Here is an 18,288-nt window from a genome sequence, read left to right on the forward strand (position 1 = left end):
TGTGGCCATCATTAAGTCAGCCATCTTGGGGGCCTTCACAAATGAGCTTTTTTTAATGGCAGAGAAAAAGCAACAAGAAGAAAAGGGGAGAGGGCGGGAAAAAAGAAAAGAAAAAGTACCTGTGCACCGCTGGGACCCTTAGATCCTCTGAATCGCAGCAAAGACAATCTGAGCTCCATTGATTAATGATATTAGCATAGCAGGTAGCGCTAAGTCAAAAAGTGGCGTGCTGGGTTATTGCCCATCTCTCTTGCCCACTCGCTAGTAACAGGATTAGGAGGGGTGGGGGGCGACAAGTGAAGGAATGTAATAATGAAAGTGGAGTGAGCTTGGAAGAAGTGAGTGGGAGCGGTGCAATGAGAGGCAAAAAGAGAAACTGCAGGGTGGCTTACATTTGCAATTGTTTGTGTGAAGCATCAGCTACTGTCCACATCTTAGAGAAATAACCAGTTTGATAAATATAACAATATTTTGAAGTTTTAAAAATCACAATCATGAAGGTGAGATGATTTCAAAACTATTTGGGTTCAAAGTTAACATGGCCATCTTCGAGAAATAGTGGACTGAACTGCAGTATGTCGCAAACAGAACATGGATCATCAAGAAATGGTCTTTTGTCTTGCTTGAAGTAAACTGACTTAATGTTCTTTATTTAGTTTATTTAGTCACAGCTTGGGGACAGAAGATTAGGAAAATTGTACACACAAAGCAACATACATACGCAAATTTATCTTTGTATTTTAAGTTAAAAATGTTTTAGTTACTCTAAATGGTCATAGTTTTTTAATCACGCATCAACTAGACATCAGAATCCAGGATTATTGCTCAAGTTAACATGAAGTTTGTTGCAGAATGATTCCGTGGGACAATATTTTTTACAACTACCTGGAAATCCTTGTGAGAGTTGACATCTTGAACTCTTTGAAAACCAAAAACACTTAGAATAAAAATATGGTAGCTTTTACAAGAAAAGTGAGTCTTTGCCGAGTCTGCCAGACATTATAATCCAAATTTATTGATTCCTTGCTAAAGGGTAAAAGAAGATACCAATTACTGAGTCTAATAAAAACTTTTAATCTTTCAAATACAGGCATATTATTTATATCAGTTGACCTCAGCCTGGGAAATTACACAGGGTCTTGCAGGCATCATATTTAAGCTTTTTCTTCAAAAGACAACTTTAGCACAAAAGAAAATACTGCTTACTTGGCATAAGAGAAACTTGGACGTCTTTGCAAACAGGACCTTACAATGCAAAAACTGAGCAACACAAACATCAAACTGGGATAGAAACAACATGGACACTTTTTAGAAAGATTCCTTGGATCTACAGTTCAATAATTTAGCACTTATGGTGCACAAGAGAAGAACTGCACTGAATTCACTCTTCTATTAGCAATAAACGGCCATCAAACTAGTCGGTTGTCACCACATATTGGGATCTGATTATACCTTGTGGTAAAAACAAATCCTGCAGTTTTTATATGTATCATGTAATTTCATGTATCATATGTCATGAGAAATACACACATGTTTATATACTTTTCAGAAGACATGGAGAAAATACCAGCGACTTGGCTCAAAGAAGAATTTTTTCTTACCTTGTTATAGCAATTTTCAGAGGTAGAAGAAGTTGTACAATGGCAGCTCTACAGGCTTTTCACAGAAACACTGACATTATATGATTCTGATGCAACATTGGGTAGTGCATTATAGGAAGCATATCGTTAATCACAAATTTTCAAAGTGTGCTACCTCTGGCTTACGATACTGGTTCACACATACTTATTGGCTTGTTTTGCATTTTTGTGTGCTGCGTTCATGCAAGATAGTAAATATGGCTTTGCATCATATTTGAAAGGTGTAACGCAGCAAAGAAATGTTTTGTCTTCCTGATGGCAGATCTCTCCATTTCTTCTTTTTTTATTGTGTCTGTGGGTGAAAGTTTCCATGCAGGCACTGTTGATCAGAGCCTATCAAGTAGCATCTGATTTGCATTCAGTGGACGCATCATTATTCACAACATTTGATGTCCACAAAAACACATTAGACCTCTGTTTTGATGCCGAATGGCGTTGGTCGCGACCGCCCAGACATCATTTGTGCGCCCAAATAGTCAGATGTAAATTGATATGTAAGAAAATGCCCCATTAACTTTTTCATTAATGGTTATAATGCATTCTGAGTGACATCCGCGGGGCGGTGTGCCTCTTTGAGCATGGCCACGCACACATGTGCCGCACACAAAGCAACACGGTAACAAACTGTGAAAAAGCACAACCAAAATAAAACATGCAACCAAACACATAAATGTGCAGACATAATTTATACTGAAAAGCTCGCTCACACCGAGGGGGAATGAACAAGAAGTACAGAATACAGCTGTCAGCAAGCCTTATGTACAAGTGCATCTCAGGATAACTGAATATCATGCAAATCTTGATTTATTTCAGTAGTTCATATATGGATTCATCAAAACATGGACGTTTAGTATATTTTGTAATCCTGATTTAAAGCTAATAAAAATCCATAAGATACATTTTCCTTGGCAAGTTCTTGGTTAGTTTGGGTAAAAATATAGCCAAGACTGGAAAAAAGAAGAGAAAATGCATTCACTGTAAGTTTTCACTTCTCTCCTTTTCCATCTCTTAACACCTGGGACCGGATTTTTCTTTTTTAGTTATTTTACCATTTGCACACGCGCTCACAATGCATCCACACAAACACACCAATTCTCCTACCAGAGCTGATGTGTCCGTTGTTCGGCGAGCACTTTAAGCACTTATCCCTGAGTGTTTGCCGGCTCCTGAAGGTAAAGAATTACCGGTAACCATGTGTACAAATGATCTGCATTCACACAGACACACATGCAGGTCGCTAGCCTGCAAAACCATAGCAACATTGAAGGGATGAAGGCAACTGTGAGATTTCAGTTTTCTCTGCTGTGTGTGTTTGTGATCACATTGGAGCATGGAGGCTGTAGATAACTTCACACAATAAGTAAGTTGGCCACGGAGCAGAAGACGGGAAGACATGGTGCCGATACGGGAGAGGAGCTGGCTTCACAGCTGATTTCTGATCGCTTTACATGTTAGGTGCTCTGCCATGCCTCATTAGAAAAATAGCTTATCTGAAAGGGGAGAGACTTTTGATCTTTTTATGTTGCTCATTCTAATTTGATTGGTAAAAAAAAAGCTAGAAATTAAGAGAAATAGTTTGTGATTTTAGCCACTACTTATTACACATTTACATTTTTTTTTATTCTTATTTGGTTTTTAATTGACAACAGCTAAACGGCTGTCATTTATGCCATATATCTATTATTTTACTTATGCTGTCGATAGCTATAATTTCCTCAGAAATTTCTTGACAGTCATACTTCATTCCCACAGTGACACATGGTGATGGCAGTGTCATGATATGGGGATCCTTACCTTCGGCAGGTGATCAGGGGAGAGTTGTTTCCCCCTTTAATCTCATAACCCAAAATAAATCCCTTTGTGTTGTGTTCTGATCAGAAGCCATCACTTTAATGACCATATATTATTCATGGAAAAGCAGATTAACAGGAATTTGAGTTATCGTAACAAGTATTTTATTGAGTCTGATTTTGCACATATATATATCTTTTTCTCTTTCAACCAATTATATCCACTTTAGTTGCTTGACATGAGAACTCTGAGTGACTGACACAATTCTGGCACAACATACTCAGAATGAGATGCAGTTTTTCAAATCAAAACCTTTTCAGCTGGCTTCGTTCCAGAGCTGCCTGTTTATTCCTGAGCTAATCATGTGTTTTGCAACTGAAAAACCTTGGAATATGAGAGTTTCAAAGGATGTTAAGAAACATTAATGTGTCTTTTTCATTAAAAAAATGAAGAAACAAAAACAAATTTAAAAAGAGCCCAAAGACAGATTAGTTACGTATTAATTAGTAGTTTTTTGGGGCTATACACTTGTCTGCTTTATTTCTTTACAAAAGTTAATGTTTTCTGTTGTACAGCTGCAACTCTCAACTTAATTAATTCCTACTTTTCTGATAAAACTGTTTAATCTATTATAGGTGATTTGGAAATTAAAATTTTAAAAGTTTTCAAATTGAACCTGAAAAACCCTAATCAGTGGTGACCACTGCCCAGCTGTCACAGATACAGACACAGTTCAGACTTGTTTTCTTCGTATTCTTTTAATAAACCGGTTGTTTTGATATTTTATTCAATTCCTCACTTATTCCCCCGAATTCCATTTCCTGTAAAAGTTACTGCTGAGGACCGAAGACATTAACAGAAAAGTGCAACAGATAATGTGGACATTTAAAGCGTAAGCTGAGATATGAGAGATGTATTAATGGCGGGGAAATTATTGTGCTTTCAATTATGGCCCAATGCCTTCCAGAGATGTTTGTGCGATTTGGCTGCGGCTGTCACGGTGGGGGCCTCTCTTCCTGTGACTGATGAGCGCCCTAATCTGCTAATGCTAAGCTCACCAAACGAGGTGGAGGTGGGTTCGAGCGGCTGGTTTATCTGGCGAGGCGAGCGGCTCGACTCGCCGCTCCCTAACGATGGCCAATAAAATTAAAGAGCCGGTGCGTGCCCGGGTGGCAGAGGAAGACGAGGGAGGAAATTAGAGACAGATAAACAAATAGAATCATAAAAAGGCAGGGTGCTGCTGAAGTGGTAATTCAGTGGGAGTTCATTAGGGGAGAGATGGGGGAATGAGGAGCGCAGGGCTAAACTGTGGATGACATTACCTCTAATGTGGCTCCCCTGCAGAGTTTCTGATAGGGTGGCCGTTCTTGGTGAAAATAGGCTTTTTAGCATGACGCTATGCTCACAAAAACAAACTCCGGCTAAATAGGATTTTTTTTCCTAAGCATTGTACTATTTTAGTTCGGAAACCGTCTCCAAATGGGTTTTCAAATGTGCTCAGGCTCACAGCCAAGTCGAAGCACCACGGACAAATGAGTTTTATACTGCAGTAAATTTCTATAGTGTTACAATGTTTTGGAGCAGGAACCCTAAAGCTACCATTTCCAGACAAAAAAAAAAAAACCCACACCATCCGTTACATTGGATCAGTTTTAAGTTATGCTATCTTATATGAGACAGCAATTGTTTTGGATTGAGCACAGTTCCTCGGTTTAGAGACAAACATGTCATCACCTAATAATGTTATTAATATAATCATTTATCTTTTATTTAACATCTGGTATCATAATTACAGGGTTTTGCTTTGACTTTCTTGAACATTTTGACCCAAAACTCCAAACATCGTCATATTTTACGTGGCTTTTATGTAAAGGGTGAATTGGTGAAGTGGAAGGAAAAATGGTCCAGATCAAAGCTTATTTAGATGTTAAAATGGTCCAGTTAAAGTCTATACATACATTTAAGGAAAAGGTCAAAGAAATGTATCAAAAGACTTGCAGCTGTAATTGAATAAGGATTTAGTTTTAATAAGTTACTGGGGTTAAACACAAAGGCACACCACACTTTTCAGATTTTCATTTTTAAAAGATGTGAAAAAAATGTAATTCTTCCTACATTTATGTGCTACTTTGCTTTACGTTTGTCACAAAAAACACTGACGTTTGTTGTTGAAATCAATCAATCAATCAATCAAATTTTATTTGTATAGCACATTTCAGCAGCAAGGCATTTCAAAGTGCTTTACATAATTAAAATAATTATGTAAAGCATAATTATTTATGCTTTACATAATTAGCATTATGTAACTTTATCACTGTTTATTAACAGTGAGAGAGAGATTTTAAAAAAAGATAAAAACCTTAAAACCCGCACACCTTTTAGGACTTCAGAAATGTGTCAAAAAGGAAAAAAAATTCACGGGGCCTGAATACTTTCGCAAGGCGACGTAATCACCCAGTTAAGCCGAGTTATTGTTTCTCATTGCCGGAGCTGTTGCTATCTTGGAACACAGAACAGATTTGATTTGTTTCTTGCTTGAATCTGATGACTCCGCCCCATTAATTACACGACTGACAAGTGAACTACTGTAAATAACACTGACCATCTAATTACATTGCAGTGCTCTGGTAGGAAACTTCAGTCCCTGGCATTCACGCGGATGTTACTTTGACATGAACCGCCCACCTAAACACTGTTGCAGATCATACGCTCTCCCATGGCAACAACATTCCCATATGGCATCGGATCCTCACTGGTTTCAAAATGCACCCTGCCACACAAGGAAAATATGCATCAGACAATTAGTTTGATGGATAATTAAGAAGAAAAAAGACTGTTTTTAATAGTGGCATAACCAGATATAGTCAATAATTTTGTAAATGTTATCAATTAAATATGGTAGTACTATTTAAATATTGATAATAAATTTTAATTTTGTAACCATTAAAACTACTACAAAAAGTGTAGTGCATAAGTTAAAGGAAAAACGAGGAGGCAACAATATAGAACAGCAATGTATAGAGTGGGCCCTACAGAGTATCGCATTATCTCTCATTTTACATGTAGTCAACATGTTCAAATCCTGTATAGAACATTTTTACATTGTCTACACCACTTTACTTGCATGAAACGACAACAAAAGACAAGAAACGGCCAATAACTACGCCAAACCTTTATGTGGTGCTCCAGTGCTACTCCTGAAATGCATAGAGAGAAGAGGGAATGGAGCGTTTGTATGACGCTTGCTCAGAAGGTTAGAGAAATAGTGTTTTCAAAAGGTGACTCAGTGGTTATCTACACAGAAATGCAAGGGTGGGATTTTAATTTTTTTGTTTCTCTAGAATCTGTTTCTGTAACAGAACATTAAAGGATGTTTCCATGTGGACATCAAGTATTTAAAAAATGCTATTTTTACTTAACATTCTTTCCACATCGCAGTGTTTCAGCAACCTTCACATCAGATTTGTCCAAAATGCGACTCAGGGACCATTTCCAGGTCGTGGATCGATTTTTTGCAGACTCTTAATTTCATTCAAGAAGGTTGCAGATTTAGTTTACCCAGGACAGATGGTTGATGCGGACTTTTTTTCTAACCAGGGGGAAATTATTATTGAAAAATGCAGATCTTCTTACAATAGAAAATGTTGGATACAACACAAAGTATTCATCTTTTAATAACACTGATTCTCACTTTCTTTTTTATTTTATCGGTAGCAGTCGCAGCCATCCTGACTAAAAATACCAAGGATTTCAAAAGAAGCACTCACCCAAATTATGTTCTTATTCAATTTATTTCAATCAAATACCAAAGAATTTGAAAAAGTTAGATTATTTCTGTTGTTTAATAAAAATGTATGCTCAATTTGATTAGTAGATAAAAAAAATATTATATGCATGCTTGTGCTTTTAGTTTTCTTTTCTTTTAGTTTCTTTAAAAATCTTTTTATTGGCAACCTGGATACATTTGACTTGACAATTTTGATTCAACAAACAAAAGGTTTAGAAACCTAGTCTAGATTATTACTGTTCTTCTTGACAGGAATCACATCATTTCTTAGGATTTTAAGATTTACCAATTCATACCAATTCAATGCCAGGTGTTTGTGTGGTGCTACTACTAGTGATGGGAGTGTTGGTTCCTAATGGCTACTTGTATTTTTTTTTATTTTATTATTTTGTACTAAATCACTACATTTACTAAAAATATGAGTTTACTCTCAGATTGGAAGAGAATGTTACCAGTACAAAAACTTCTACTGTGCTTTGTGCAGGTTGTTTGTAAAACCAGCCCTGATGACAGGGTGATGCGAGGCTTTTCGTTATGTCACTGAAGAATGACAAAACCATCAAGTCTCTTCGCTGTTTTGTCTGAGCACTTCACAGTGATGTACTCTGCTGTAATTTTTGGATCCACAATCATGTCAAACTGTTGCCATACTCCAAATGAAAGACCACCTCCAAACGGATACATAAAACAGAAACCATTCTGCACATGAAGAAAAAGAAACAGCGCCTGCTTGCATAGTGAAAGTCCTCGACGTCCCATTCCATGGCTTATCAATAGTTGCCAAAGGGATTACGAGTGAAAGACGGGTTCTTAGCAGCACAAGTATTATCTGTCCCTGTTATCAACTGTCTACCTCTGGATGTCTTTGTGAGACGTCACTTTGTCTGTAAACAAATTTGTTTTGCTCTTAGCGTTCTGCTGGATTTGTTGTCTGGTAGCACGTATTTAGCAGATGAAACGCGTTGTTGTGACATCCATGATGGAATACATATGTCGCCGCGGGCCGTCCTTCCTCCCCCTCCTGCCGCGGATACAGAAGCAACTGATTGTATATGGCTTTTTCAGAGTCAGTGGTTTGTGTCTGCGTAGCTCCGTTTCTGCACACTTAATATTTTTTAAAACTGGCATCTCATCTCTTCCTTGCGCTCCTTTCTTCCTCTTCTTCTGCTCTTCTTGACTGTAAACCAGAGCCTGTAAAGCAGATGTAATTGCTCAGACAGAGGCGGCATTTAGAGCAGCGCTGATGTAAATGCTGCTCCGTGGCAGCGGCTGGCTTAATGAACAGCAGGGCTCGCAGCCCTCTGGCAGCACTTAAACTTTAAAAACATCTATTACTGAGTGTTGAGGGGGAAAAAAAAAACAAAGTGGCCAGTGCTGACCCCTTTCTCATCCCTTTTTCTTTATTTATATCTCAGAAGATGGGTGTGAGGGGTTGGAAGATGGAGCTTTTGCCAGAGCTTTTTCAATTTCAGTGTTTGTCCCATTATGTTGTGATACTGTCGTCTAAACCTCAATCTTCTGATTTACTGCATCCACTGTAATTATTGGCACACTGTGTAAAGCTGTGTCAGAAGATCTTAAAGTAAGTTCATATTTTATTGCAGTAGCATAATGCCAGAAAAACACGGCATTTAATTTGGGCACATTTTGTTTTGGGAGGGGGAAAAAATCAAATCATGGTATGATTATGTTTTACATCAGTAGTACCATATTTACCAGCACCACTGCTTTAAATACTTTCTAGAGAACCCCTGATTATCAAAAGGAAAGCACTTAATATTATTCAATAACATTTCTCTAGGTTGGACCACACAGAGAAAGGGAACTTTGACTTGTCCTGACCTCTCTTCCCTTCAGTTCACCCCAAAGATTATCTGCAGGATTTATGTCTGAACTGGCAAAGCAAGATGGTTAATTTTGTGTATTTTTTTGAATTCATGAATTCTGCTCAAACGGTTATTTAAAACGTTCTGGTATTTTTAGATTTTGTGGCACAAGTGAACTTTATTCATTGCATTCAGACAGGAAGTGGCCAGTGAGGTGTGACGCATTCTTTTTGTTATTTTTCTGATATCAGATTATCTTCGTCACTACACCCGTCTTTGCTGCTTCCTTCACATCTATGCTACACTGCCCATTGCAGTTTTGCTTTTGCACCAATCTGTTTGCTCTTGCTAGACTGGTTCAGGACAAGGCATCAGCAGCAACCTGATAAGTGTTTCTGAACATCTAGCTGGGTTCAAGCCAAATGGTAGTTCATATTCTTCCTGACAAGCTGAAAAAAGTAAAAAAAAAAATAATAGTGGGACTGAAATGCTGCTACTTGTTTTTAAAAAGCATTTGCACAGATAAAAAAGCAGAACACACAGATCCAGTGTTTATCTTGGGCTGGATGAAAAAGCAACCTATAAGTGCAGATGAAGTCAGAGTTGGCTTAATGCTAACCTCTGTCTCTTTTGCTCCGTCTGTGTCTCTGTGGGAATACGGATTTAAAAGGCCATTATACTCCATCACCTCCAGCACGCGCAGTGCCACTGCAGTCATCGCGATGTCAAGTGTCTTATTTCTGTATTACAGCAAGAGAGATAAATGTGTGTGTGTATATGTGAGCGAGCAAATTTGTGTCCACCGTTTGTGTGCGTCTGTGTGTGTATGTATGGAAATATATCGTACAAGGGGTTAGCAGTGAGTGTGAGTGGGCCTTGCTCTGTTCTGGACGTACTTATCTCTCCTGCTGTGTAATGGATCCTGCTGGATATTTGCATAGTGTATGTGGAGGTGATGTCATTTGGTCCTCTGAGCTGCATTTCAATGATGGTTGACTTTTGGGAAAATGGACACACTCTGGAAAATATGCATCACTTTATGCCTCTGTTCAAACTTTTATCTCCTACCATCAACTGGAATTGAACTGATCTTTAGCATTTTCCAAAAGTATATAATTATTTATTCATAAAAAAAAAAAGAAACTTGTTTCTGTTTCGTTCTGCTTAAAGATGCTTTGTGTTGGCCTATCACATAAAATCCTGTGACAAAAAGCTGTTACATGACCCAATGTGAAAAAGTTCAACGGAAAACTTTTCCACAATATTATAAATGCTAATTCTTATGAACTGGAGTTGAACAACAACAAAAAAAGGGTAGCTTTTGAAGACGGAGTAGAGGAGGCAAGTATCTGTTTATTACTTAAAAAGTTTAAGTAATAAACCGAACACTTAAATTTTGACCCTGCATGTCTGCTGCTGTTGTGCCTGCAGCATTTTATTTCAGTTAAATATGTCCAGCAATGTGAGAAATGTGCTTACTTTCATTCATAATGCAAAATAAAGTTTAATTATTACATATCTACTATATTTATATATATAAGAACAGTATGAGGCCACAACAAAGAAGCAAAGGCCAGTAAATGAGGATGTCAGTTTACAATAATCTGTCTGCATTTATGCATCTTTGAGTTTTTTTTGCTACAAATTTTGTCCTCCTGCAGAATATTTTTATTTGATCTACTAGTTATCACAGGTGCCACATTTCTAATAAACATATGCAGTAGATTTGAATTTCCAAGCTCACATTCTGATGGTGCTGCATCTGAATAATAGGCAAAAATACAACATATTTTCAGGTCTGACTAGCCCTACTAGTTACTGTGAGGGATTTTTTTAACTATAGTTGGTAAATGTAGACAACATATGAATGTGTTTGCTTCAGACTGTTTTCACTTAGGAATAAATATAGAACTCTATAAATTTGGGTTTCTAGAACTAGAAAGCAGGAGGAGGATAAAAGTGGGACTGAGTCAGAATGATGAAAGATGCTCTCGTGTGGAGAGTGTCAAGAGCAGCAAAATGAATCACAAATAGGGTTTAGTAGTTTATGGATGACGGTAGTGTACAATACAGAACACCAAGCTTCAAATTCAGAATTAATATATACATTGTTTCCTTCTTTTTCAGTAAGAATTAGGTTTATAGGGTGGTTCTTAAAGGTGTACACGCCTCTCGTAAAATTATGTTCTTATGAAGGTAAAGTAATGAGTTTAATAAATAACTATTTCCATGCTTAGAATGACACATATCCTTTGCAATTTAAAAAATTAATCTGTTAAAAGAAAAATATATATAAACACTAAAACATTAATATCCTGGTCACTATATTGAGCTCATCTTTATACCTATGGTCTGATTCAAATTCAACATTCAGTCTTTAATAACACTACATACTTTATATCATGGCAAAGTGAAAATAATCACAAAATTTTAACTGGTAAGTGCAAACTTTTGTTAGACCGTTGTATATTCAATCCTCTTTGAAAAACCTGATATTTTTCATGCTTTAAACAAATGGACTATAATAAGCAAATCTATTAAAACTTGGATAGAAAATGAATAATTAATCTTCTATAGTTTAATTCCATTTGAATATGGAATTGCCAGTCTTTTACTCAGGTTAATGAGCCTTTATCTCTATCAAACATCAAGAAGGAAAAGCTTGGTCTTTTATGTTAATTTATGCTGATTGTAAGATTGTCTCCTTCAGTGTTTTTAGACTCCACTGACACTGGCATTGTTCAAATGTCAGCAAGGTGGAGAAACTTTCACGAACATGTTAAATAGTTCACCCGGCACAAAGGTCACATCCAATCACATTCACGCTGTTTACAACACTTCTCTCTCTTTTTCACCGTCTCCCCTCAAGGGTGCTTAGCTTCCTCCCCGAGCTTCAGCAACCCTCCCTTCACTAATAGCCCTTGTCTTAAAGCCAAAGTTGGGTATTTTTCAGGTTAAATTTGGGGTGGCGTCGGTAGGCGGTGATATTAATCTCGCCTGTGACGTTCCAGTGGTGTTTATGAAGAATGCTCAACATTATTTGCATCCTCGCTTGTCGAGTGTTTTGTCAAAAGTAGGCAAGTTTTGCTTGCCTGGTAGATTTGTGTTCTCCCCGGGGAGCCGTGGCCCAGTAAGAGGCAGCAGTTGCTCGACATAATTAGATCGGGAAGGTCCTTGTAAACTCATTAATATCTCAACCGAGCTGAAATGGTTCACTCGACCGAGGATCTTTGGCTAAGCAAATGGAGAAATTTTCTGGACAAAAGAGGATCGGAACAAAAAGTGGCAAGATGAATGGAGTTCAGGTGTTGGGGCTGTAGGTTGTATATGTTCAGTGCAGAATAGGCAATTTAACTGGTGAGGACTTTAGGGAAGTAGGAAATTCTGTAAATGTTTACATTTCTGTTGGATTTTTAGTTCCTGACAGTCAAGACAAGAATCCAAAGTCAGCAGTTTGTGTGAACTGTTCTCACAATCATCGGATTTTACTGTTTAATGTAAAACAGATGAATGATGAATAAATTGGCATATATGGCCACATGTAGCTACCAATGCATCAGCTAAGGTCCAGTAGCAAAGTTCAGCAGTTCAGCAGTTTGCTGTAATTTAAGTGACTAAATTAATCTTTAGTTTTAAAAATATATCATGAAAAACTGTCTCAGAGGTGCTTTTTGCTGTTTTTGAAAAAAATACTTTGTCTGCATTGTTGTACAGGTTTATCTTTACCTTTAGGTTTATGTGCACAGAGAAATGCTGTTACTTTTATTTTGATGGGAAGTGATTCCAGCCATCATATATCTATCCATGCTTCCGTCATTCTGTTGGCTTTAAACATATGAATCCCGTTTTAAATATCTGTTTTAGACACAAAAGTTTAACAACTGTCTTCTTTCTTTTTTCCCCTAAACTCCAGGAAGATTCATTTGAAAACATTTATTACATTTAACTGTCACAAGTAGCTCTTTTGGACTAATCTGCACACTGAAAGGTGACAACAGACTCTGAGCAGCGGCATGTGATGAGCCAAATGTCAGAAAATATCTGTGCAAACTGTGGTGGCGTTTGGGTAATGAAAGCAGAGATTATCTTGATACAGGTGTGGTTAGCCTTAAGAATTGCTTATATGTGCACATATATATGGAGCTGTAAACAAAGAGCAAAATTTGTCTAAAGACACAACATTACAAAAACAGCTGCAAACCTCCTCCTTTCGTTATGTAGGGGTTTTATCTGAAATGCTGCCTCTTCACAATAATTGTGCTTGCAGTGTTTGAATGAATTGGTCTTCAATAAAAGTCAAACAAGGTGCCAGGTGTCCTAGAATGCATTGTTGTATGAAGTTAGGTCCCTGAGAATGAGCATTTTCTGCCCTCTTCATTTTCTGACCTCTTCAATGAGTGGACATCACCAGGCAGATTAAATTTATTTAATGCACTGGGAGCTGGTGGACTCCCTATCTCACGCTTGGTAATCAACCAGCTTTTTCCACCAGCTTTTTTCTCACTCACTTTTTAAAATTAATACCCATTGTTTTTGCTAAGCCGAGGATGTTCCAGAGGCAGCCTCATGGCGTTGTCTCTCTCTCTCTCTTTGTGTATGCATGTGTGTGTGTGAGTGGACTGGGCATTAGAGTCATGAAGAGAGGGTTTCAGTGGATTACCACGGCCCCAAAGTGCTGTGCCCTTTCATTAACCTTGCCTCTTAGTCGTCTCATTTAATGCAAAACAAATTTCTAATCTGCGCTCTGCTAAACAGTTCTGCAACTCGTTCTGCTGCTGGGAGCGCTTCTGTGTGTCTGTTACTGTTACTCTTATTGCCTTAGGTTCCCCTCTGCCAAGCCCCCTAATTACTCCCCGAAACAGGCGGCCAGGCTCCTCATATGTGCTATCATCATTTCAAATTTATTTTGATTGATTTGTGTCAGCTTTAACTATGCTTTGGGCCGGGGTCGATAAATAAAGATCAATACTTTAATGTTTTCCTCTGAACCTTTATTAAAAAATAGATTGGCTATAAAGAGGGCTGAATTACAAGGAGGAGTGCCTACTTCCAATGAATGTCAACTGGAATCTAATTGAACAACATTGAGCGGGTGGAGATTAGTCCAGGGAACGTGAGCTGTAGGAGGCCCAGGGTGTTACAGATGGAGAAGGGGCCTGGAATCAAGAGCTGATGCTGGCAAGTGAAAGAAGGACAAAACTTTGTTTGGCAGGGAGTCAACATTTAAAATCAATGTCAGGCCTCGCCAGTACACCATTTAGAGAATATGCCTTTGCATGTTTTTCTATTACAGTTATCTAATTATAAAGCTTCAACTTCTTCCTTTTAAAAGTGCTCTCGGCTAACACCAAGACGGTTTGTCGCGTTTTGTTGTTCTCCTGATGAATCCAGGGGTTTTTCCAGGTACTAGCGCTGCTCTCACAAAACAATGCTAAGTGTAACTTTGTCTGTCCTGTGTGTTTCTGTGTTCATGCACCACAAGATTGACCAGGTAGAAATGAAAGCAGGCAGATCACAAGAGAAACTGCTCATGAAAGAGTAAACATCATGTTCTTTGAATGATGGGAATTGTGAGGTTTAGCAAGTGGAGTCTAAAGGTTGATCTGGTTGTAGGAGTAGGGTGGACCAGATCTTTAGTTCTCAGGGAGTAGTGCTGTGCAGGTTTTAAATCTTGTGTACACCAGCTACAACTAATGGACCTGTGTATAAACTGATGACATTTTAATTGTGCGTTTGCTCTTCAAGACTAAATTAAAATGGAATAGAATAAGGATTCTGTTATCTTTCCATTTGTCTAAAATTTGTATTGATTCCTCCGTCCATTCATCTAATTCTACATTCCATACAGTCAGATTTTTGCAGATTCAACCATAAAATAAATAAAAGCTGCATTATTGATAAGCACTTGGGTATAATAAACCGAATCATCACCTTCTACTTTCCTTTTAACAGTTAGTGTGATTGTGAACTGTTCTACAGGTGTAAATATGAGCCAACCAAACTCAATGCTGGCTTGCCAGCCATGAGTTTCTCTACCTGGAGATGACTAATATTTATTAAAAGCATTATTTTAAACCTCTCAAAGTTCACTTAACAAGTAGCAGGAAAGTATATCCAGCATGTAATCTAATTTAATCAGTTCTAACTGGTATAGGATACAAATGTTGAATTGGCACCAACCCAACCTACAAATCTAAACTTGCAATTCCTTCATAGAGGATTTTAAGTCTGAATGCAGGACAGGGAAGCGGCGTGAGGAGGAATTGGATTAAAATGGCATTGTTATTTGTGTCACTGTAATTGTGAGGGGAAAAAAGGAGAGCACTCTATCCTGCGGTGCATCAAATGTCTCTCCAATTCAAAGTGTGATTAACCTTTTGTACAGGGCACAGATTATGGCCTAAATGTGATCTGCTTACAGATGCACTTCTGGGTGCAGCTGAGATCACTACAGTTGGCATGACTACAGTTATCCCTTTGCCAATATTAGAAAAATAGTAACCGACTATGCTTTTTACATAATGAAATGGGTTTCATTCTTGTACTTTCAAAGATATTTTTACTGAGTATTGACTGAGTTCCTATCGGATATTTGAAAAGAAACATCAATATCGAAGGATCAATGAAGACTTCGGCATACAAAAGGATTCTAACTTGTTTAAAAGTTTGTACCATGGCAAATTTTGCTAATAAAAAAAAACATATCTGTGCATGTTTTAATGGTCGGAATCAAATGCACTTTGATATTTTTACTTGTTTCTCAGAAAAGGGTTCGTTTCTGCTATGAACCCAAAATACCTGAACTGAACTTGTTTTATTTGACTAGAAAAAAAAAACTTATTGGTATAATTTTTGCTAACTTTCTGTCTTTTTGAGAAAATAATTGCGACAGGAAACTGTTAAACAACATGTTGTTAGTTCTATCAACCGGAGGATTTATCTTCTTTTTTTTTAATCGCAATGTATTTATTTATTCACTTATTTATGTACGCAGACACATGAATGAGTTTACAAAAAGCACGCTGTCATACATTTGCAGTAATTTGAAACCTTTCAAGATGGATTCCCTGCTGAGAAGAAATTTTCTGTCACTGACAGCGCCTCACCTGCAACACAATAAAAACATAAAAATCTTGGGAATAACATACTTAAAGTGCTTAAGGAAAGGTCAGACATTTTAAAGTTTATCCGGTGTTTTCTTCGTTTTATTATTATTATTTAATTTTTTTTTCTTCCTAGAAGCAGTCGGCAGCATGAAAAATCTGATATTTGACAAACAGAAGAAAAACTTGACAACATTAAAGTAATTGAATAACAAACTGTTAAACAGGTGGAAACAATGTTGTAGGTGTATCTGAACACATTAGAATATTGGTAAAAATTAAATGTAATTATGTTGTTTAAATAAACAAGTGAAACACACATGTAGCACAGATTCATTTAGTAATTTTGTAATTGTGGCCATTGGGAAAAAAAAATGTTTCCCCTAAAATAAGAACATAAAACCAATAATAAATAATAAAGAATTGTAATACAGAAACATTATTCCATGTCATAGGTTTCTGTTAAAGCAACCTCAGTTTCCTTAGCACCTCTGCAGAGCTGATCACCTCCATGGCGCGCTTCATTGATGCAGCGAAAGAAGCGCCAATTAAATATCAAGAGCATTCACTCTGCAGTGCATGAACATAGATTTAAGAAGACATTTCTTTGTTAAAAATATGTTATTGTTCTGATTTAATAGTAATTTATAACATTCATCTTGCAAGAAACGCTTAGGGCTTTTATCAACCACAAGTCAATCATCAAAATAAAAACTTGAAAATATCACCCTTTGAAATAAATGTTTGAGTTTCACTTTTTCATTTTTTATTTTTTGATATATAAAAGTAATAGTTTTAACCAATTGGCTCCAAAACTTGTTTTGTCTCAGGCTGGAGGACGTCGACATGCTGCGTGTGTCTCCAAGGTGCTGCTGGTTCCTGATCTGGTTCTAATCAGGTATGTGACTTTTTTCGCTTAAGTTTTCTTCCATGTTTGACTGGTCAGTTACCGAAATACAGAAAACATATTCAGAGTGCAAACTTTCACATATGGACATTTGCAGCAGATGTGCATCCAGAAGCATAACAGGCTCAGTGGACAGAGACAGCTATGTGGTTCCAGCTGGTGAAAGTGTCAGAGGGCATGTGTGGTCAGCCATAGTGCATTTTGTTGTAATGGTGTCCCAGTTGTTTCGTCAGAAATCGATGGGAACCATGCTTGGCGAGCATGGGGAGGTCAAGGCTTCGTCTGCTTAAATATTTCATTCTAGCAGCACGTCAGGAGCTTTTAAAGATCACCGCACTGCCCTCTTTTCTTCTGCCATGCATGTGCTGTGCAGACACAAAACCACGCGTTCATCTGTTTTAGGGGGTTACAGTAAAAGCATCGCTTCATAAGTTTGTGAATGCAACACACACACATGCAGACACATGGGTACGTTTTCATGCATGGACAGCACTGCATGTCCATCCAGGCTCAGGTCAGAACTGGGTTAAAATCAATTCATATCTATTATTAAGAGCCTGGGTATCCAAGTTGTCTCAGCCAGTGTGTTTCCCCTTCTGCCTTCCCTTGAGCAACTGGCTGACCTCTGAAAACCTGAGCATCAAATGGGGGAGACTTTTTTTTTTTTAGTAAATTACAAGGCTGTCAAGTAACTAACTTATTTTTGTTCTTTATTTCAAAGTACTGTAAAAGTCACCTGAGCTCAGAACATTTGTAAATATGGCAAAGTCCTTTGAGCAAACACTGTGGCAAGAATTACTGAAGTCACTGTCATCTTTGAAAAACCAATTTGTGAAAGTTTAAAGCTTTGTCATATGGTGCATTACTCTTCTAGAAGTATCCATCGGATACAGCAACGATGCTTTAAGCATTTAAGCAATATTCTTTCTGTACTAAGAGTCCCAAAGTGTGCTGAGACAATATTTGCTACATCATTACACCACTTGCAGCCTGAACTTTGGATGCAAGGCAGGATGGATCCCTGCTTTCACATCGTTTACTGTAAATTCTGATCCTACCATATGAATGTCGCAGTTATGTGATTAGCGAACAACAGTCCTGTCAAACCAATCTTCGCATTCTTCTTTGACCTCTGACATCAACAAGACTTTTTACTGTCACGCAACTTTTCCTCATCGATACATTTTCCCCTTTTCAGACCTTTTTCAGTCAACCAGTGAGATGGTTGTGCTTG

General features: G+C 37.6%; 1 long non-coding RNA gene across 5 annotated transcripts in view; it reads left to right on the forward strand.

The window, feature by feature from the left end:
• LOC103477299 (uncharacterized) overlaps positions 1-18,288 on the forward strand; it is a 120,626-nt gene that overhangs the window by 87,303 nt on the left and 15,035 nt on the right. For all 5 annotated transcript variants that reach the window (XR_014091299.1, XR_014091298.1, XR_535617.3 and 2 more), the window contains one exon: positions 16,978-17,045. This is a non-coding gene — a long non-coding RNA (uncharacterized LOC103477299). The remainder of the gene's footprint in view (positions 1-16,977; positions 17,046-18,288) is intronic.

The sequence above is a fragment of the Poecilia reticulata genome, chromosome 15, assembly GCF_904066995.2.
Source record: "Poecilia reticulata chromosome 15, P_reticulata-male-v2, whole genome shotgun sequence".
Taxonomy (NCBI): domain Eukaryota; kingdom Metazoa; phylum Chordata; class Actinopteri; order Cyprinodontiformes; family Poeciliidae; genus Poecilia; species Poecilia reticulata.